The sequence below is a fragment of the Papio anubis genome, chromosome 1 (assembly GCF_008728515.1).
Source record: "Papio anubis isolate 15944 chromosome 1, Panubis1.0, whole genome shotgun sequence".
In the NCBI taxonomy this organism is placed as follows: Eukaryota; Metazoa; Chordata; class Mammalia; order Primates; family Cercopithecidae; genus Papio; species Papio anubis.
The window spans coordinates 157,375,181-157,391,940 of NC_044976.1; the positions used below are offsets into that span (position 1 = coordinate 157,375,181).

The window sequence follows — 16,760 nt, forward strand, 5'->3', positions numbered from 1 at the left end:
AGCTCTGCTTTCACTTGGAAGTTTCTGCAGCCCACAGCTTCCTCCCTAGGAGAGTAAAGAAGGGGCCTTTGGGGTAGGAATTGCCTGCTCCTCCAAGCCACTTTGCTTTGGGCGAAGCCATGGAGGGTTAGAGAAACCCTAGTTATCCTACAAACACAAATCCCAGGGCCAGATCATTCCTCCCTGCCCCTGTCCCTTCCTTCCCCTTCTTCCTCACTCTGTTCACTCAGCCAGTTTTCATTCCCCGCCTGGTGGAGCTGGGGGGCCTCTGGCTCTCCTGGGCAGGGCGCCTGAGGCCTGGGGGCCTGGGTCTTCTCTGGCTTGGTTTGTCATTTGCCTTATCCTCACTTGGCGGAGGCATTGCAGAGCCTAACAGAAACCTGCCTCCTCCTCCCTAGGTGGGGCAGGAACTTTCGTTTATGATAATGATACTCTGCATTTATAGAGCGTCTTTTCTGCTGAGAGCTCAGAGCACTTTTCCTTCTATGCACACTCTCATCTTTCTGGAAGTGCAGGCGGAGGGAAAGAATCACAGTGACTTTATAACTGAGGCTTGGAGGCACTGAGTAGCTTGTCATAGGTCATGCAGCCAGCAAGTGGCAGAGCCAGGATTTGAGTTTCAGAGTTGGGACTGCTGCCGGGATTAGTCTTGAGGTCCCTTGACTTTCAGCGAGGGACTTGTTGGCCTGTTTGCTTAGGGCCTAAAGAGTGAGGACTGGGTCAGGCGCGGTGGCTCATGCCTGTAATCCCAGCACTTAAGGAGGCCAAGGTGGGTGGATCATGAGGTCAAGAGTTCAAGACCAGCCTGGCCAACATGGTGAAACCCCATCTTTACTAAAAATACAAAAATTAGCTGGACTTGGTGGCGCGTTCCTGTAATCCCAAATACTCGGAAGGCTGAGGCAGGAGAATTGCTTGAACCAGGACCTGGGAAGCGGAGGTTGCAGTGAACTGAGCTGGATTGCGCCACTGCACTCCAGCCTGGGCAACACAGCGAGACTCTGTCTTAAAAAAAAAAGTGAGGACGGATGCCTGCTTGCCTGGCTTTGGCATAGGTTGATTCAGAGGTAACCTCAGGCTCTGTGGTCCCTGAAGATCAGTGAGTGTGGGGAGGTGGGAGGTGGTGTGGCCTGCAGGCAGCTGTGCCTGGGCCATCTTGTGACTTCCCGGCGTGGGCATGAATATGGAACAAGCACCTTGGCTGAATTCTGGGTTAACCCTCCGTCCCCTGCAGCAACGTGCCCACAAAGGGTGAGCTAGGGTAGGCTCCTTTTGGCTCCTTGATTGGTCTAAGGTGGTGTTTCCTCCCAGCACTCCACCCCTCAGGAGGCAGGTGGATTAGTCCACTTGTCTGTCTTCCTGGAGCAGGCTGCCAGGAGCCAGGAAAGGGAGCATTTGGACATGAGGTGTGTTTGCACCCCGGCTCCTGCACACCTTTCTAAGCTGGTAAGGGGAGGCTCCCTCTGAGGAAACTGGGCTGGGGATGGACACTGGGACCTCTGGGGGTATCGGGCTTTGGGGACGGGGTGATAGCCAGGTGACTGTAGGGGCATGGGGCTTTGGGAGCAGGGAGGGGACAGCCGGCTGATGGTTGACTCAGTTTTCATGTTCCCAGGGGCCTCTCTAACACTCCCCTCTCCATCTTTCTTCCTTCACTCCTTACAGTTGCTTTCTTTTTCCTTTCTCTTTTTCTCTTTTCTTCCTTTTACTCATTATTTACTTGGCAAATTTGAGCTCTGAAATAGGCCAAGCATGATTCTCTCACCTTCTTTTTTCTCTCTTCCAAAGGACTTCTCTAAAAACTGAATATTCATCATCTCCCTTCTGAACTCTCTGTCTCTTTTTCCACCAATTCTCTTTCCTGCAGAATGTTCTTCTCTCCTCTCCCTGGGATCAGTAGCACCAGGAAGTGCTAAGGGAGGAAGCAGCCTGGGAGGTGCCAGCTGTTTGCCCAAGGTGGGGTTGGCTGTAGCATTGGTTATTGGGCTGGGCTGGGCTGGAGCATGGACTTGGGTGCTCAGCTCTTCTGTGTTCTTTTTCTTTCCACACCTTCTGCCTCCTTTCTTCTTCCCATGTCCCACTGCTGGTACCTACCTAATGCAGGCAGAAAGGCAACAAGGCATTTGATCAGTTGCTGCAGGTGCTGCCTGGCTGAGATGCTCATTCTTTTTTTGAGACAGAGTCTCACTTTGATGCCCAGGCTGGAGTGCAGTGGTGTGATCTCAGCTCACTGCAACCTTTGCCTCCTTGGTTCAAGAAATTCTCCTGCCTCAGCCTCCAGAGTCGCTGGGATTAGAGGCATGTGCTACCACCATGCATAGCTAATTTTTTTGTATTTTTAGTGGAGATGGGGTTTTGCCATGTTGACCAGACTGGTCACGAACCCCTGACCTCAGCTGATCTGCCTGCCTCGGCCTCCCAAAGTGCTAGTATTACAGGTGTGAGCCACCGTGCCTGGCCGAGATGCTTCTTTCCAGAACCCAGGGTACCAAAAGGCCAAACTCAGTATGAGGCTGGAGATGCTCTTTGTTTTCAGCTCTGAGCCAGGGTGATCTAGGGAAGGAAGGGTGCTTCACATTGGAAGACAGAATGAGGCTCCTTCACAACCTCATGGTGGGGCCTTGGGAGGGCTGCTTCCTCTTCAGTAGCACTGGCTGTACCTGTGTCAAAGGCTCCGAGGGGATCTGGCCATAGAAAGTTAGCTCTAACTTGTCACAGTGGTTCTGCTGGGAAGGGAAGAACAGCCTGAGGGTTCTCTCTACGAGTTCTCCAGAGCAAGACCTCCAGAGGCCTGGCCAGCTTAGAGGAGTTTATTGCACTATCGCCTAGCACAGTTACTCCTAATCTGTAGGGTCTGATTTATATTTTTAAAGCTTTTTATTAGAGAATCAAGCATACACAAAAGTAGAGAGACTAATACAATAACACCAGTGTGCCCAAGTTTCAGCGGTTTTGAAGACATCTCTTAGTCAGTCTTGTTTCAAGTATATTCCTGGTCCTTTCTGCCCTCTGACAATTTTGAAGCAAATCCTAGACAGCTGAATATTTCGTCTCTAAAGAAAGGGACTTCCGGCCGGGTGCAGTTTCTCACGCCTGTAATCCTGGCACTTTGGGAGGTCAAGGCGGGTGGATCACCTGCCCCACATGGTAAAACCCCGCCTCACAGCTTTTTGGCTAAGATCAAGTGTAAAGATAGGGACTCTAAGAAAAATACCAAAACATGATCACACCTAAGCAAAATAAACAATTCCTTAATGTAATCAACTATCCTGTTAATGTTTACATCTCCCTGATTTTTTATATATATATATATATATATGTATTTCTAGTGTTCTTTTAAATTTGGATCCAAATAAGGTCTATTCATTGTGATTGGTCATTATAGCATTTAAATCACTCCTAATCTGTAGTTGTTCTCTCTCTCTCTTCTGAAGAAACTGGATTATATGGCTTTTTTTTTTTTTTTTTTTTTTTTTAGACAGGGTCTCACTTTGTTGCCCAGGCTGGTCTCAAACTCCTGGCCTCAATGATCTGCCCGCCTTGGCCTCTCCAGTAGCTGGGATTACAGACATGAGTCACTGCATGCAGCTTGGGTGATTGTCCTGTAGAGTTTTTCACATTCTGGATTTGGCTGATTGCATCCTCATCGTGTCATTTAACATGTTATGCTGTCCCTGTAGTTCCTGTAAATGTAGTTAGATTTAGGGCTTAATCAAATTCAGGTTCCTTTAATTTACTTATTTGTGGGACGGAGGCAAGAATCCATTCGTGGTATGCACATCTCTCAGGAGGCACACGATGTCTGGTTGTCTCTTTTTGTGTGTGATATTGGCAGCCTAGATGATCTTTGCCTAGCTCCATTAATCCATTACAGGCTAATTGCCTATTAATGACTCTCTAATCAGACGTTGCTTCTTTGATCTCACAGTAAGTGATCTTCTGCTTTGGAAAGAGGCCCTTCTCTGGGAGGTGGTGTTGTGGTAGAGGCTCTGGAATGGCAACAGGGTGGCCCACTCCCACCTGTTCTGGCTTCTCTGTGGATTGGTAAGACAGCGGCCCCATAAAGGCCAGGTTGAAGGTTCTGGAAAGAGTCCTTTGCATTGCTTTCCAGTCATGTTTAAGTCTTCGTACTGATGGAGAGAGTCAGAGCCTGAAACATCCTAAATAACTTTTCCAATTAGCTCTGAAATACAGTTCAGCCATGTTTAATCAGATTAATGCTCAGACACAAATCTTTCTTGACTATCCCCTATAATCACCCCGGGCTCTTTCTACTATCAGTGACCTAATAATAACTCTATAATAATAATAATAGCTTACAGTCTACAAAACATACACACACAAGAAGTGGTGCAACACAGAGGGTAAGAGTGGAGCTTTGAGGTCAGCTGGCTTGGCTGCAGATTGTGGCTCCATCACTTTCTAGTAACTTCTCTCCGCATTAGTGTCTATCCAACCTTATAAGGTTGTTATGAATATTAAGTGAGACGATATAAACAAAGAGCTCAGCACAGTGCCTGGGATATAGTAGATGTGCAATAAATGTCAGCTATTGTTATTTTGAAACCATCTACTCATAGCAATCTAGTATCTAGCTGCAAGAGTGTGCAGACACTGCACAGGGACAGAGTAGCAGCAGACAATTGAAAGTTGACAGTGGCTCATGCCTGTAATCCCAGCACTTTGGGATTACAGGGGAACCCGGGAGGCAGAGGTTGCAGTGAGCCAAGATGGCGCCATTGCACTCCAGCCTGCGCAATAAGAGCGAAACTCTGTCTAAAAAAAGAAAAAGAAAGAAAATTGGCTGTGGGTTGGGTGCAATGGCTCACTCCTGTAATCCCAGCACTTTGGGTGGCCGAGGCAGGCGGATCACCTGAGGTCGGGAGTTCAAGACCAGCCTGGCCAACATGGAGAAACCCTGTCTCTACTAAAAATACAAAATTAGCTGGGCATGGTGGCACATGCCTGTAATCCCAGCAACTCAGGAGGCTGAGATAAGAGAATCCCTTGAACCTAGGAGGCAGGAGTTGCAGTGAGCCAAGATTGTACCATTGCACTCCAGCCTGGGCAACAAGAGCAAAACTGCATCTCAAAAATAAATAAATAAATAAAATAAATAAAAGCAGCTTCTTTCCTTTTTATCCCAGTCAGTGTCATCAGAAAGCAGACAGGGCTCCAGCTCTAATTTTGAGAATAATGAGGTTTTATCCAGAGAAGTCAGGGAACTGGCTTTCAGAAACACAGTGAGTCAGAGGATATGCCTCAAATGGGAAAGGAAAGCCAGCCATCCCAGCTCTCTGCTACCTGCCCTGTCCTTTCCTTAGGAATGGGAGCAAGTGAGGAGAGAGGAGAGAGGATTGGGGTTTGGCTTAGACCTGCTCTTGTGTTTTTCCCTTTTGGAGGCCTGGGCTGTCTCTTGCCCTTGAGACAGGCCCTCTGAGGCCTTGGTCTAGAGAGCCAGGTGGCTGTGCCTCCTCCCCAGGAGCTTGTGGTCCCCTGCGGCCTGGCACAGCTGCTCGCCCATCTGCCTGTGCAGATCAGAGGTGGAAATCTGCAGTTAGACAATTGGACACCACAACGTGCCTGGACAGATGAGGAAGCCTACTTGCAAGGTGCCAATCAACCACGGGGCTCCCAGCGCTCTCCTGGGCCTCAGTGGGCCAGAGATTCCAGGCCAAGAGGGGCTCCCAGAAGGGACCTGTCGGCATCAGGGCTCATTTGCCCTGTGCTAGCTCCTTATCACTGTCTACTTCCTGTACCTCTCCACATGCGGGGCACTAGAGACACAAGATACCCTCTGTGGGCCTTGAGAGGGAGACAGAAAGGAATGGAGCTGAGGATAAATCGGGAGCAAGGCCTCAGTGCCAGGTGGGTGGGAGAGGTAGGAAGGACAAACAAGCAGGAAGCCCTGGTCCTCCTTTCTTGGGCATTAAATGAGGAAGAATGGTGCACAGTGAACAAAATGAAATGCTGTATTTCTGTTTCACTGGGCTCGCGCCTGTTACATCCTTGAGCTACTTCTTTTGCTGGGAGTTCAGCCTTGTGACTCAAGCATGTGAGCAGAGAGTGGCAGAGTTTCTCTCCCAGGAGGAGGAAGAGGGGGTGGAGAGAGACTGGGGAGAGGCTGAAACCCAAGTAGCTGCTTTGTCCACAATTCCCTGCTACAGAGGCTGCCGTATTCAGCACACTTCTGCCTGGACCACTCCCTGCCTAAGTGCGGAGGCCCCAGGGTTTGGGCAGTGAGCAGATCCTTGCTCTATTTGGATCATATAGGAAGGAGGGAGCTAGACTAAGGATGATGAAAGACAGCGTATGCTGAGTGAGGTCAAGTCCTAGTGCTGAGCTCCATGCTGGCACACAGAAGGCACTCGTAAAATATATATGGAATGAATGAATGAACCAGCCAACCAAGGAGAAGGAAAGGGGTTTGATTATATTTATCCTCTGACTCTTAATTCTCTAGTTTGATCCTTAGCAGTCAGATTTAGGGCTTGGACAGCAAAAATTATTTGCTAGAAATGTGTTGTGTGTGGGTGTAAGGCTCGATAATCTATCACCTGGAGCACTGCTTTGTGAATTAACCAAACTTTTGGTTCTCTTCTTTCTCATTTGTCTCCATGCCTCCGTGGTGCTCACTTGGGTTTAGGAGGTGGTACGGACTGGGGCAGCCATGCAAAGGCTTGTTAGAATGAGAGCTGGGAAGCCTCTTCTGTCTGTGCTCTCATGGCCCTTTTTGGGTTCTGAATATGGGTCTTGATTGTCTCTGCTTCTTTGCCAGTGCTTTGCACATAGTGGGCACTGATAGAACATTTGATGAGCTAAGACGTGACTGTATGTTGGCACAGGCAGGAAGGAGAAGCTTTATTCTCCTGGCTGGATTGGGTCTAAGGGACAGAGGAGCTGAGTATCTACTTGTGCCCTCTGGTCTCCACAAACTGAAGGGCACAGTTGGAGCTGGGCTCTGTTTCAGCTGGCAGAAGGGGGCATGGAACTGGAGCTGCCCTCAGCCGTGGAGAAAGTTGGCCACAGCAGGACTGGACACGTGGAGTGCTCAGAGCCTGCCTCACAAAGCAGCTTAGGAGAAAATTAAGTGGACTCAAGCCAGGGGACGCATGGCTCACTGTGCTGGATGAGGGGGCTGGGCAGGGTGAGGAATGGGGCTCGCTGTGGGCAGAGGGACTCTGCCCCTTTTGTGTTCAGCCCAGTCTATATGTTAATGGCAGCCCAGCGGTGCTTGGCATTGGCAGCCTGGAAACGGCAGCTACTACTTCTCCCCATGCTGCCCTTCTACCCCTTGTTCACCTGGGCCCTGAGATCTTTGCAGAACTAAGTGAGCTTAGGGACAGGCAGACTAGAGTCTTGCACCAAGGCCGCCTGTGTTTGTTCACAGGCTACTCTAAGAAGCTACCAATAAGGAAGTTTCTCAGGGCTCAGGGTCCTGAGCACCTTTAGAAGTTTCTAATAGGATTTTGTCTTCCAGATAGGAAGGAAAACCCATCCAGATCTTATAGAGGAACCAAAGCCCAGTGAGGCAGGGACTTGCCCACAGTAACATGCATGCTGAGGGCTCACCAAGCAGGCAGCTGGGCATTCGGGCTCCTAGGCCTGGGACCTGAGCTCTCAATATTTCTGAGCATGAAGATCTCATGTGGTGCCCATTGGTTCTTTGTCAAACCAGAGATTTATTTATGTGAGTTCTTTGGCAGGGCAACCAATTTGTCCCAGTGTGCCTGAGATTCTCCCAATTTGAGCACTGAAAGTCCTGGGCAAACTGGGATAGTTGACCACCATGTCCCTAGGGATTCTCTCCCTGCCAGCCCTCTAAACCCAGTTTGCATTTCTCTTTATTGCTTTCATTGCAGGAAACATTTCTTACTGATATTCATTTTCAATGGGCTGACCCCAGAAAGCTGAACTTGTAGATAACTGGGAAGAAATGTTGCCTACCCAAGGTGCCTGGCACTAGACTTTCCTATCTCTCAGGAGCGCTAAGACAATCAAAATAGTTGCATCTCTCTAAATGCGACTGGTGTAACTGAAGTACAGTGTGGAGGTGACTTCTGCCTCTCCCTTGCTGAAAGCTCTGATCAAATTCTGTATTCCTGCATCTCCTCTCTTCTAAGTAACTCAGGCATCGTGTGATCTCCAGTCTCCTTTACCCAACACAGTCCCTAAGCCAAAGGACAAAGACACAAACAGGTGACACAATACCCTTGTAATGAATGGAGAAACTGATGTCTGTGGAAGGTTTAGTAAGCTGTTGGCCTCAGGTCAGATAAAAACACCAGGATCCGAATCGACTTCCAATTCAGCACCTTTAGACATAAAGCCTTCAGCTTTTGTGACTTCTGGAATAGTCTCTCCACTTTCACTCATTTCTTCCGAATTGTATCCCTCCCAGATAAGACTTTGTCAGAGAAACTCAACCTCAGAGAAAACTGTTTCTAAGTTCTCTTCATTTGGTTCCTTTCCTTGTCTTATTGATGGTGAGACATTTCTGTCTCAGCATGAGCCGCCTCTCTAATGGGGACCGCAAAGTAGCCAGAGCTGGAGTTTCCTATTGCCCAGTCCTGCCCTTCGTATCCTATCCCATAAAGGGCTTATTCATTGAGGCCCCTTTCTTTATCCTATTTATAAATCTTTTCAGCATGTCTTTGTCCCCAGCGACAAACCCTATTCTATCTTCTACTTCAGCCTTTGAGATACTAAAAATTTCCTTCCATCTTCAAAATCCCTTCACAATCCATAGCCCTGACTCTTACCAGGGATGCCTGGCAATCAAAGTCAGAGCAAAGAACTGCCCTTTGCAGGACTGGCCCACGGGTCACAGCAGGATTCTAGGATGTGGACCCCAAAGAGGGCTCCTGAAGTCCTCCTGTGGCTGAAACACATCCCTACCGGCTAGACTTTTATTGTACCTCATTGTCGCTAGGAGTGACTCATGCAGACTCAGGCAGAACCCTGGGGCCCAGGACAGAAGTGTTGCTTCAGGTCTCACTCAGCACTCATTCAGTATGCTTGTAATTAGAATTGAGTGATCTCATGGATGAACTGTACTGGGCTAACTTGAAGAGCACAGCTCTGGAATCAGTCTGCCCAGGTTCTTTCCAAGTCCTGCCACTCCATCCTCAGGCAGGATATTTAACCTGATTTTGTCTCAGGTTCCTCATCCTAAAAGAGAGGTCAGAACAATAACCATCTCAAAAGGCTGTTGTGAAGATCAGATGAGTTGCATTTAGAATTATTCCTCACACAAGTATGCACTCAATAAATAGCTACTATTTTAATACTAGGTAGCTTACACCTTCTGCCATTTACCTCTCTAGTAAGCTGTTTATTCATTTGACAAATACATACTGAGCACCTATTATGCACCAGGAATACAAGCACAACCTTGTTGAAACTTTCCAGTTACACAAGCAGTTTATAATGCTCTCTAATTTCACATTAGCTTTCTTTCTTCCGAAATGTCCATTTGGCTGTGACAGCAGTTGAGAAGTCATCACTTTGGTCACATCTAGCTCTCAGTGATCCTGGTCTGCATGTTGTGGGGCAAAGGCTACTTGCCTTGGGAGTCAGAGGACCTGAATTTCTTTTTTTTTTTTTTTTTTTTTTTTTTTTTGAGACGGAGTCTCGCTCTGCCGCCCAGGCTGGAGTGCAGTGGCCGGATCTCAGCTCACTGCAAGCTCCGCCTCCCGGGTTCACGCCATTCTCCTGCCTCAGCCTCCCGAGTAGCTGGGACTACAGGCGCCCGCCACTGCGCCCGGCTAGTTTTTTGTATTTTTTAGTAGAGACGGGGTTTCACCGTGTTAGCCAGGATGGTTTCGATCTCCTGACCTTGTGATCCGCCCGTCTCGGCCTCCCAAAGTGCTGGGATTACAGGCTTGAGCCACCGCGCCCGGAGAGGACCTGAATTTCTATTGATGATTCAGCTGGTAACCAGCTGGAAGCTATTGGACAGGTCGCTTCATCTTTTCTGAGCCTCAGTGTCTCCATCCTACCTTGAGGGGTACTGTGGAGATAAGATGAGATAACGATGCAAAAGACCTATTAAATGTCAGGTGCTAGGATGGAGCAAAGAGAAGACAGTCCTTGGGAGACTGTCCCATCTAAGTGCAGAGGCGGGCCTCCCCCAGGCAAGGCTCTGAAGATAATTAACATGAGTGCAAGCTCCCGGAGGGCACTGAGTGTCAGGGCCCAGCACGGTGCGCTGTCGCACATAGTAGATACACAGTTAATGCCTGCCACATAGCTGTAGACCCTTAGCAAATGTTTGTCAGGTGAATAAATGTGACATAAAGGGCTCCAACCAATGTAAAAGCGGGGAAGGCATTAAGTTCCAAGGAAATTCAAAGCAAAGGGAATTTTCCTCAGGTTTGGGCATGGTCTTTCAGGGAGGGTTTCCTGGGAGAGGTGATTTAGATTTAGGATGGGAAGACCTTGCATCCATAGAATGACACTCCATGGGACAGGAAGGGAATTTGCAAAATACATAGGGCCAGTTAGCTTGATTGGGGTGGGAAGAGCAGTCCCCAGAATAAAAGGAGTAGGATAGGAGTTTACATGCTCAGTAGCCACAACTGGGATTTGAGAGAGTAAATGCTTGGGGGAATGTGGAGGAGCATGTGTGAGGAGTGTGATTCTGGTTGGTAGGGAGTAGACCACAGGAGGCCCATTATCTGCTGCCTGCCCATTAGGGAAAGAATCCCACTGGCTGATAGCTCTGGATAATAGTGACAGTGGTTGAAGCTGTGGGGGCCTGGGACTGCCTGAGACCACCTGCTAAGCAGCCAGCTTCTATCGTCCACTAACTGCACTTTGAAGGTGGCGAAAGCTGGATGGCACCAGTTTGCTGTGTGACCCCACTGGCTTCCCAAGTCATGCCAGGGAGCTGGTGTGGCTCATTACGAGTCCTGGGAACTTCTGTTGTGGTGGAAAGCAAGGGCACAGAGAACTTCCAGAAGGATGCCAGGGCAGCTAGGACTAAAGTCATCCAGTTTACAGCCTTGAGGTGAATCGATCATCATTTCCTCCCTTTAAACAAGAAGTCTGGGCACAAATAGGCACTCATTGTTAGTGTGTTAAATTGGACAGCATGAGACTAAAGGTGTGTGTGTAGAGGGCGGGTTCAGACAGACCTGAGGGCCTGTGCAAGCTCTGCTGACTGCTGTGTGACATTAAGAAAGCTTCCTAACCTCTCTGGGTGCCACTTTTCTCATATATGAAGTCAGAGTAACAAAGCCTTTTGCCAGAGAGTTAATTTGAAGACTAGCTAAAGTATAGAGAACAGTGGCTACATAGCACATGATAAACTGCTCCACAAGTGGTGGTGGTTTATGTTTTTAGTTTATTCTCAATATTTTTTAGTCTCCTGCTAAGGGAGAGAAGGCAGAGCATGCCCTGCCAGAGCCCCAGGGGCAGCTCCTGGGCCTGCCTTTCCTGATTCAGCAGCAGGCTGGGCCCACTCGGGCCTGCACTGCCTTAAGCACTGGGCCAGCAGACTGTGAGCCTGCCCTTTTCTCCTTTGTATTCTGGCAGACACACAGCAGACATTTATTAAATGCTTATTGAATGAAAGATGCATTTGACACGGTCCTTGTCCTTTCAGTTTCCCAGTCTAGCAGCGGAGACACACATGTAAACAAAGGATGAAGAAAAGTAAGATTAGATGCATAGAGTGGTTTGCAAACACAGAGGGAGGAAGACTGCCTGGGTGGAAGTAAGAAGTGGTTGTAGGGTCAGGTTAGGTTGAAACTTAAAGTATGGGAAGGGTAGGCTGGAAGATTTGAGGTTCCAGCAGAAGAAACAGCATGCACAGAGGCTGAGATGCAGGAGGAAGCACGGGCACCGGAACTAGATTAGCAGAGTCAGACGCTGGAGCACAGAGCGCACCGCAGCGGGGCAGTATGGGAGGCTGGAAGGTGGGCCAGCTTGTGAAAAGCCTTGACAACCCTATGCAGGAGGCTGAACTTAATCCTTTAAAAGTTATAAGCAAACATGGGGCACAATCAATTTGCTTCCTTTCCTCTCCTTGCTCCCATCCTTATGGTCATGTGCAGATCCTCAGGATTCTGAGGATCAGAGAGGCTTGTGACCTGCCTGAGGGTGCACAGCATATTAGCTGTGAGGTCAGAATGAGAGTTCAGCCCCTCTGGCTTCCCCTGAGCGGTGCTTTATGTAGTGGACTGTCCTGATGATGTTGCTTGACTCCCTCTACCATCCTTGTGGGCAGCCATGGCCTCTGGGTAACCCTACTCCATATTCTGACCTGAAACAACAGCTTTGTCCATTTAAAGGGCCTACTGTGATTGAACCCGGACCTCCCCCTTCACCATCCTCCCCCTTCTTTGGCACAAAGGAGAAGCTACAAGATCCCTTGGAAATAGCCTCCTGCTTCATTTCCAGGTGCTGGGCTGCCTGGCACGCACCAGACTTGGCTTGAGAACATGTTTTTCAAAAGAGATCAGGCAGGCTTTGCCGAATGTAATGGAATTATTCTGAGTTTTTTGGGGGAAGGCTAAGAACCCCTCTGCCCACTCCCCATTGTACACACACATACTCTAGAGATGAGCTTCAAGAGTGCCGCAGGCCAGCTCAGTGTGCCGTGCATACAAGAGGTCTCCACAGAGCACGTGGAGGGAGCAGTTGACGTATGAGCAATAGCCATGTGGGGAGAGATAGGGGTCCCAGCACTTTCCAGAAAAGAAGGAGGAGCTGTGGGGCCCTAGAGGGGCTCAGTATAAACAGGACTGACCAGAAAGTTTCCCTATTTCTTTGCCCCAGGGAAATTCCAGAGAGAAGCCAAGTTGCTAAGTTATGGTTTCTAGTTGTTTCCCTGCATCATGCAGGCACCAAGCCTGCCCAGAGCCCCTTCCTATAGAAGCCACTGCTCCCTCCCACCCTCAGTCTCCTGGGGAACTGAGCCGCAGGTATGGTGAATCCAGACGGAGGGCATGGCTCCTTCCTCAGGGCACTGCTGGCACCAGCTCCCCACCTGAGAAGCACCCCCCCATGCTCACCCCTCCCTCAGGGGTTGGGAGTCAAGTGGAGGGGTCTACCCAGTGTACATTGCATGCCGCCATCCTCCTAAATCCACTTCCATCACCCAAGACAGCACCGAGCCTCTATTAAATGGGTGGGCATGGAGGCATGAAGGGGTGGTGGAGCACAGCAATCCCCCAGGGAAGAGGCAGCTGGTTCTTTGTTCCCTTTTTTGTGGTGGTAAAGGAGAGAATCAGGAGGATGGGGCAGCAGTGTCTGAAGTCCTGTGGCTTCCTGGCCCCTTGGTGGCTGAAAGGCCACTCTGCTACTAGTGCTCTCTAGTTACATCCCGGGGGGACTCTAGGAAGACAGCCTGTTCCACTCATCCCTGTTAGAATTAGACCCGCAGAGGGTGGTGTACCAGGATTCAGTTGCACTGGCTTGAGATGACCATGAGCTCCTGGTACCCACGCACCCACTCTTCCTCCCTCCCTCCTCATCCCCACCCACCCTACCTCTTTCTCCCTTGTCTCTTTCCTCCCTCTGTATGTCTCCCTTCTGTCCTTCCTCCCTTTCTTCCCCAAATATTTATTGAGAAATGTTTATATGTCAGATACCAGGAATGCAAAGATGAGTAAGACACGGCCACTGCCCTCAAGGAACTCAGAGTGCTGTGGGGGAGACAGACATGTAAACAAATGACTGCAATGCAGGACAACAGGCGTGACTCAGAAATACCTGCGTCTGACTTACAGACAAAGTGCACAGGAGGGAGGGACCACTCCTGTTGGGTGGGGACAGGGGACTAGAAGTGCCTACTAGCTCTAAAAGAAGCCCACCTTACTGGGACCCTCCCTCGCTTACGTTCACACAGTGTGACAATGGGTAAGTCTCTTAATGTCTCTTGATCTCAATTTCCTCAGTTATTAAAAAAATAATGTATGTTTGGGGCTTACCACAGAATGGAAAGATATGAAACATCTTGAGTCGTGCCCAGTATGAGGAGATAGTTAGCCAGCTCTCATTTGTAAGGACAGCGATTGGGACACGGAATTTTGGAGGAAACAGTCTGTAAGACTGACAGCCTGCTCCTCCTCCTGCTCCCGGTGTTATGAAATGTTGCATAGCACAGGAAAGGACTGTGGGCGCCTCACGGGGGAAAGGAGAGTGATTCCACAGTTACAGCCCACTCTTATCTTCTTTCTCCTCTTTCCTTCCCACCGGAAGTATCTACTAGGTTGATGTGGCACAGGGTCAGTTCTAGAGATGAACCGAGTACCTTGTTTTCGGGGGACTTTGCATGGTTATCAAGATGGGAAGGAAGCAAGGGCAGACTGAGAAAGCTAGGGACCACAGGAACTTGGAGATGGAGATTACCTGATTTTCCGTTCTCGCATTTACCGGACCAGAAACCTTCCGTCTCTGCACTGCAGGCTCACTCATAGAGTGGCCTCTGGCAAGTCAGAGAATCTTCCCCTCCTAACACCTCTGGACCATGGAGAAAATGAAATGAGACATGCTCAGAAAGAACCCGAGTCTTCCAGAATAAAAGGTGTGGGAGAGATGTAATGTCATCTGGTCAGCTTTATACTGTTCAAATTAAACAAGTACTTAATGCATTATATGGTTATGAGCCCTGTTAACAGATTTTATTATCACCAGCTATTGTAGTAGAAAGCTCTGGACTTTATAGTGGGACCCTGGAGTTATTGCTTCCTGAGTTCAAAGCACTTGAACATTAACTTGCTTGGATTTGAGGCGAGTGCCTATGAGGACACCCTTATGAAGCCACCCCTCTCTCAGACAAGGTCAGCTCCTCAGTGGCCAAAACCTCTGAGGGCCAGCCTTCTCCTGCTGTGCAAGAAGTTGGCTGCAAAGTGAAACAGACGCTGTAGTTCAGTGGTTCCAAGTCCAGACTTGGGAGGCAGAGTTCAAATCCAGGCCCTGCTACTTCCTAGCTGTGTGGCAACTTAACCTCTCTGTGGTTCAGTTTCCTCACTTGTACAGCAGGGGTAATAATAGTACCTACCCCACTGAATTTCATGCGGAGTAAATGAGTCAATTTGAAGCACTTGGTCCTGTGCTCTCAGATCCTCTACACGCTCTGTCCAGCCACTGCTCCTCCAGTCATCTCCGTCTCCTTCTCTAAAGCCAGGGCAGACACCTGTGGAATCTCCCGAGCACTGGGAATTGGGCTCCAAGAACAGATTGTCTTTGGAGAGACACTTCTTAGCTTCTCCCACATAGTGACTTTCAGTTTTTTCTCTACCCTACAGAAAAATATTTACCTTGTAAGCAAAGATACTCATGCACGCACATGTACACACACTTGCACTCCTGTGTGTACAAGTGTATGAAATAACACTTTTATATAGCACTTGTGTAAAGTACTTTTCCAAATGCTCCATGAATATCAATTATTACAGTCCTCACAACAACGATATGAGGTGGATACTGTTATCGTCCTCATTTTAAAATGAAGAAATGGAAGCATAGAAAGATTAAGTGGCTGAGCCAGGATTCTTATTTTGTGTGTGTGTTTTAACAAAAGTGTCCCAAAATAATACTTATTCTTACCAAGTGCAGTATACGCTATGTTCTGTTCTGTTCCATTCAATTGTTAAAAATGCATTTCTCCCATGTGCCAATTTGGATTATGTTTACTAATCTGAGTTCCCAACCCACTGATGATTCCAAAGCCACAGTCTGAAAGACACTGTCTGTAAGACGGGGTAGTTAGAGGAAAACTTCTGAGGAGAAAGAAATGGCAGACTTCCTCCATGTGGCCTGTGTTCAAAGGTGGGTGGGGATCTAGCCGGGAGTGTTGGTGGAGCTCTGAGATGGATGAGAAGGTGCCTCCTGTTCCCAGATGTGAGGTTCTAAAGAAAATAGGCCTAGACCCTCAGCGCTGGCTGAGGAGGTGAAGGCTACAGGTGGGGCCGGGCTTGTGTTCCTGGTTGGGCAGATTCTGCTGATAAACTCTCAGAAGAGGCCTAGCTGCTGGAACAACATCACTGATTGTTATCTTATCTCTTCCCAGACTCAAATCAGGAAAGACCTTCCAAGCTGGAGCCCCTGCCTGGAGCTAGGACCCAGGGCTGCTTGCTGTCCCTGAGGGCCTCTGTAGGCCTGGATTGGTATTCTATCAGCAGTACCCTATGGTTAACTTTTTGGTTTAACTTTTTGAGCATTTTTATATTTACCAAGTTATTTTATGCTCAGAAGAGCTGAATTTGGTGAGCATAGGTTCCATTCCATTCTACAGGTGGGGAAAAGAGGCGGAGAGATGCTCAGTGATTTGGTCCAGGCTGGAGGAGACTGGAAGGCACCTCCAGACGTCCAGTTCTGGTCATTTCAGCTACAGATGGCGCGGTAGATTATGTGATTAGCCTTGGAGACGTTTAAGGAGTGGATACGAAGAGGCCACTTTATCTGTCTGGGGTTCATCTTCTGGCTCCTCTGTTCTTCAGCCCTAGTTCCCGCTGGTAAAACACCAGTAGGGTGATTGAGTCCCACCCTGGGATATCCTAACACAGATGCCAAAGGAAAGAGGAATGAGCTGACATCTTTACTGATTTCCCTAGTGGGGAATGGGTTCAAATAGATAAGTTTGATACCTGTATTGAGCTCTCCAGTAGGGAATGGGCTTAAATTCCAGTTGGCCAGATAAAAGTTAAATCAAAGACTGGGAGACCAGAAAAGATGGAAACTGAGGGAAACTGTGACCTTTTAGAAGGACCTCCATCTCTCTGGAATGAGTTAGCCAAGTCACTGTACCA

General features: G+C 48.7%; 1 protein-coding gene across 18 annotated transcripts in view; it reads left to right on the plus strand.

Annotated features, from left to right (window-relative positions):
* PLEKHA6 (pleckstrin homology domain containing A6) overlaps nucleotides 1-16,760 on the plus strand; it is a 159,601-nt gene that overhangs the window by 46,766 nt on the left and 96,075 nt on the right. Inside the window, exon 1 of one of the 18 annotated variants that reach the window (XM_031656716.1) lies at nucleotides 966-1,446. The exons of the other annotated variants lie outside the window; for them this stretch is intronic. The gene's annotated coding sequence lies outside the window, so the exon portion shown is untranslated. Of the gene's footprint in view, nucleotides 1-965; nucleotides 1,447-16,760 lie in introns of those variants that run through there. 18 annotated transcript variants of the gene reach the window in all.